A 6,000-nucleotide genomic window follows, 5' to 3' on the forward strand; every position below is an offset into this window, starting at 1 on the left:
ACTAGTTGTTGTGATGAGACAGAGAAGTGCCACTGCTGTCTGATTTTGGAATGGGGCTTTGGCTGGGAGAACAGGACAAAACAGAGGGAGAAGCTGTCTCTTCCCATCTTATGTGTGTAACAACTCCATTCCAGGTCTGGAGAACGATGTTGGCTGTGTCTGTGGGCTGCCAGCATCCATAATAATTAACCATTAATGTTAGCAAACACTTGGCAAATCCCCACCCGCTCTCAGAGTCCTTTGCAAATATGAGCAGATCCAACTTTGCCAGGCCCCCTCCAGTCCTACACATTAATCCAAAGAATTTCCTCCACTTCTGTTGTCTGACAGAGTATTTAGCAAACACGGGGAGGTTGGGAAGAACTCAGGTCACCCCCATTTTACAGCAGAGTGGAGGCCCAGGGTGGCAAAGGGATGTTCCCAAAGCCTCAGCGAGTGTTGCTGGTGCTCCAGTTGTGGCCTCCAACCGTGCCCCATCCTTCCTCTGCCTGGCAGGTCTTCATCCTTATCTCACTGCCAAGAAGGTCCAAGCAGGAAAGGGATGCAGGCTTAGCCCAAAGTCTGACATGGACCAGCAAGCTGGTGGTGTGACAGCTCTGCTGCTGGGGCACAGTGCCCACCACAGACACAAATAACCCTGAGCCAAGCATGGGCCAGCCAGAGCAGTGTCCTAGGACAGCAGCTTCTGCTGTCCCTGCTATGCCTTGGTGGCATTTTCACCATCCAGCTTTGCCATCCTGCTGCTTTCTAATGGCCCCTTGGGCACCCACAAAAGAAGTGGGTTTCACTCCACAATAACAATGCCCTCCTGAAATATGGTGCCCACATGGGGGAATTGTAATGAAACAGCTTGGTCAGAGTGACTATCACATCTGCTAAACCAGCAGACCTCCTCCACTCCCTAACAAAACTCTGTTTTCACACCCAAGGTCCAGCTCCTTAAGAAATGCCCACCCATTTTGCCCAGTCACATGGCCAGGATTGTGCCAGGGCCACTAGAAGCGACCAGCAAACAAACCTTCCTCCCAGAGCAGAGCAATCTGCACCTTCCTCCCAGAGCAGAGCAATCTGCACCTTCCTCCCAGAGCAGAGCACTCTGCACCTTCCTCCCAGAGCAGAGCAATCTGCCTCCCAGCACCTCGGAGTGGGGATGTTTGGTGGCCTCCTGCTCACGTCTGACTCCCCCCACAGTGTGACCTCCATTTCAGCTCTCTGGGGGCTCAGCATGATGTGGTTGATCAGTGGCTCAGGAACAAAACCAGAGGCTGTGTGTTCACCTCCTTGTTCCAGCTGAGTTCAGCAAGCAGCAATCAGAGCATCCTCCCTGGCTCAGCTCATGAACACACAAGAGTATTTGCTGCAGACTCTGGAAGAACAGTCAGTTTTAGGCTTGCAGTTCAGACATCCTAGTGCTCATCTGGGAATAAGAAGGTCTTTCTTCTTTTCCTCCCCTAGTTCTTTCCCCTCATTTGTGTTCACTTTTGGCTTTGAAATAAATTGCTTTAAACCTCAGCTCAGCAAGAGCTAAGCCAGAAAAGCCAGAGGACTTCCATTCATGAACATTTCCTGGGAGTTCAGGCAAAAGCCGAGCTGAGACCTCTTTTTCTAAGGCTAAGAAACATGAGGAGAAGTATTTGGGGATCAATAGCAAAGAGGTGGTGCTTGGAAGGCAGAGATACAGCACCCAGTGTCTCTGGGAGCCCCAGTACAGGAAGGACATGGAACTGTAGGAGAGTGTTCAGAGGAGGCACCAAGATGATCAGAGGGATGGAGCAGCTCTGCTGGGAGGAAAGGCTGAGAGAGTTGGGATTGATCAGCCTGGAGAAGAGAAGCTTTGGGGTGACCTAATTGTGCTCTTCCAGTGCCTGAAGGGAGCCTAAGGAAGGATGGAGAGGGACTATTTAAAAGGGCCTGGAGGGACAAGATAAGGGGGAATGGCTTTAAACTGACAGAGAGTAGGTTTAGGTGGGATATCAGGAAGAAATTCTTCCCTGGGAGGGTGGGGAGGCCCTGGCACAGGTTGCCCAGAGCAGCTGTGGCTGCCCCATCCCTGGAAGTGTCCAAGGCCAGGTTGGACGGGGCTTGGAGCAACCTGGGCTAGTGGAATGTGTCACTTTAAAGCCCCTTCCAACCCAAACCATTCTGGGATTCTATGATACAGGGAAAGATGGAAGAAAACAAGTTTGAAAAAAAACAAGGGTCTCACCCATGCTGGTCTAAATTGCCTTTTCCTCACCAATGTCAGTGAAATTCCCCCTTACCTCAGTTAACTTTTTGTCCCAAACAGGGACAAAAACAGCAGGACCTCTCTGTTCTCCAGGTTGCACCCCAACCAGGATTTTTAGCAGCCACGTGGACCAGCTCCCCAGAAGACATAACCCAGCTGACTCAGAGGAGCTGAGGATGTGACTATGTAGAGCCCTGACAGGCCATGAGAACAACCTCCACCTGCCAGGAATGGCCCTTTCCCTGTCCTTACACCCCAACAGACATTTTCTGTCCCTTGCACCCTTCACTCAATACACGAGACACTGAAAATAACAGAAAAAATTCATTTCTACATATTGATCAAAGTGCAAAAACCCACTATTCCAAAACAGCCTGAGTCAAGAAACAAGAAATGTTATGCCTTTCCATTGTAACAGAGCCTTATTTATCGCATTGGAAAGGGTACTTTGTGGAGGCAAATGGCCAACTAGTCCCTTTGATACATGGAGATGCTTCAAGATAGGTATGATATAGAAAACCTCGGCAGAGATATGTCCCAGCTAATCTGACAGTTATCTCTTTTACAGCCAACTACTGTCATTTCAGTCTTTGAGAACTGCCAGAACTGCTCTGATAACTGCAGACCTAAACACAGCAGAGGAGAAAGCCTTTGTTAATTAAGCTTCCTTCATTTTCCCAGTGATCTGGGCTCAGCAGAGCTCTCGGGGAGCCGCTGCTGTGTGGCCCTTTGTGCTGGTGATGGACGGCCACACGTCCCCCCCCAGACAGCTGCAGATCCTCCTCTGCCGCCTGGAATGCTTCCTGGGATGAAATGCTGCAGTCCTGCCACAAAACCAGACTAATAACTCAAATGGAGCACAGCAGATTCCCCCATGGAGGGGAAAAAAACCAGCCTCCCTGAAGGATGCACAAACCTGCCCATTGTCTGAGCCAGCTGATACACCCAGCGTGGTGTCAAGTTCCAGAACAGCCCATTTATACTGAATTCATCAGTGGCACTTTGTGCCCAGAAGAGTCCAGCTCTGTATTTTCAATCAGTTAGTGGCCATCAGACCTTAATGGGGTTTCTGGAACTGTGGGTGCTTTATCCTCTGTTCAGCAGGCGTTTGGCCACACTGAGCTGTTTCTCTGCTCTGTTCAAGCTGCAGCTCCTCACTAGGACATACTCAGTGGACTTGTGTCACATATGAGCCCAGACTTACTTCTGACCATTTCTGATGGCAGTTTGCAGTTCCTTTTCCTGGTTCTGCCCCCACATACACCTCTAGGTCACTGGGCTCTTTCCCTTGCCCTGGAGAGGTGCCTCCCTCTCCTCCTGAAGGGCAGTGCTACCTTTTCCCTCTAGTCAAAGTCACTGCAAGAAATTTCATCACCTTCATTGGATGCACAAGCAAAGTAGAAGAGAGAAACACTCTATCTTGCAGGTAATTACTTTCAGAGCTAAATTAAATGAGCTGATGAGGGGGCTTTGATCACTCACACCAGCTTTTTCGTAGCCAGATCATGACAGCTTCCCCCCAAACCATCCAAAGTCCATCTTTGCTTATTTGCTCTTTCATATTAGACACCAGTCACCAGCCTGCCTCCTCCAAGCAGTCTCACCCACAGGTCCCTTCCTTTTCCCAAGGGAATGTCTCTGCCATTCAGAGTCGTTACCCCAGAACCACCAAAACCAGTTACCCACACTCCTGTGTCTGCCCCAGTTACCCTGTGCCCACAGCTGCAGTTCCCAGTGCTGGTGGGATCTCCACCAGCTCATGTAGGACTCAGACCCCTTCCAAATCCTTCCTGTAACTCAGGATCTCTGCCAAAAATATAAAGTAAAGCAAGAGCTATTCCCTCTGCCTCTTCCTCCACCTTTATGGTCACTTACCTGGTGAGGCACTTGGGGTTCAAGGAGAGAAGAGGACTTGGCAGGGCAGGAGCAGGGAAGATTCCTGTGGATCTCAAGTGGTTAAAAGGATTCCTGCCTCAGGACCACTGAGGGCTGAGTCTCTAGTTTATAATTTATAGCTCACCATCTCTCTTCCCAAGGTCCTGCAGGCTCCTGTGTTCACACAACAACCCTTTTTCTATTTTATGTGCCACTCAGCTCAGTAAGTGCCCCTGGGCTAGTCCAAGCCTCGTTAATACCTTCACCCATGCAACCTCCGGGGAGAAAACGGCTTTTTATCAATGGAACTGCCTGGAAAAACAACACAAACATGGGGTTTAGCACATGGGGGGAGAGATTCCAGGCCTTTTAGTGAGGAACCTGCCAGACTGCTGTGGACTGAGCCAGGGCTGGGGAATTGGCTGCCACCACAGGGAGAGACGTGAGCCCTCGGCCCCACTGCTGGGCTCCCGAACAGAGGGGGCTACAGGAGCCTCAAACAAACCACTTAGGAGGGATAAAGCAAAGTATTACATTTTAATTGATCTAATCTTTGGCTCCCAGTGGAATTTGCAGAGATATCTTACTAGAATTACTCGACTTTTATCAGGAGACAGCAATACTGGGAAAGTGCCTTTTTGCAAACTGCTCCAGATCTTGAACTGCATTAGCATTGGGACTGGCTGAGCAAAAAGAGCCCCCACTACAGTTTCAAAGATGAGAATCAAACTGGGGAGAGAGGGAACATGTGAGATGCAAACCCACCTGGGCACACAAATGTATATATATGGGCACAAGCCCAGGCACGTGAATAATGCTGACTGCTCCCTCGGGTGTGAAACCTGGGAGGATTCACCAGGGAGCAGAAAATACAGCACACAGAGACATTGGAAAAGGCATCTAAATTACAGCAGCTTTTATCCTCTTCTTCTGAGGTCCCTTTCTGCTCTGAGTGCAAAACCTCTGGACGTAAAAAAAAATAATAAATTAAAAAAGAGAGAAGAAGGCAAAAGGGACATGTAACAAATCTCCTTAAAATACAGACCCAGATCTAAAATACCATGTGGGTGGGGCAAGCTTGGAGGAGAGATAAAAAGCAAAGACACTGAGAAACCAGGTGGTTTCCCATCATTTTTTTTCCTTGACATCCTCTGTCTGAGCAGATGACTGGAAGATCTTTGGAGATGCAGAATGATGTCTGGCTCTGTCAAGATTTCTCTTTATTCACTGCGTAGAAGCAGTGAAAAAAAAATCAGGTCTGATAAATGATTCATGGAGCCTTTTCTTCTGCTAATCTGTAAATAAATTTTAAAAAGCAGCTTCTTTTTGATGAATATATTCCGCTGCTCGTAAAAACATGTTGGCCTTTAAGCACGACACAGGCACACTCAGATGTCCCCAGTGCTGCTGTCAGGGCTCTGAAAGCCCAATCTGGCTCCTTGCAGTGCAGGGATGGAGTTTTACTGACTTACCTCAGCTGAGGACCTGCCTCTCCCATCCCATGGCTCTGGATTCCTGGGCTCTGGGGAGGTCTTGCCTTATCTCACTGCTCTGTTTAGTCAGGAAGAGGGGAACATCCTGTGGATTTAGGACCTCTCTCATGGGACATCCTGCATAACAAGCTCTAAATCCTCTCCTCCTCACTGCATGTTTTAATGTCCCTGTAGGGCAGGTGTTTCTTTCCACAACCTGCTGGAAACAACAGAACAACCCTCATGTGCCCATCACCACACCCCATTTCCCTGCACACCCTCCTCAGGAACAGCTGCTGGAGATGGGCTCCTGCCCCTCATCCCCTGGGATCCACCCAGCAGGTCTGGGAAGGATGCAGCTGCCATGGTCCACATTCCATGGGAACCTGCCCACCCTGGGCAGCCTCACTGCTGTCACTTTGGGGT

This window comes from Pseudopipra pipra, chromosome 23, assembly GCF_036250125.1.
Source record: "Pseudopipra pipra isolate bDixPip1 chromosome 23, bDixPip1.hap1, whole genome shotgun sequence".
NCBI classification, from domain to species: Eukaryota; Metazoa; Chordata; class Aves; order Passeriformes; family Pipridae; genus Pseudopipra; species Pseudopipra pipra.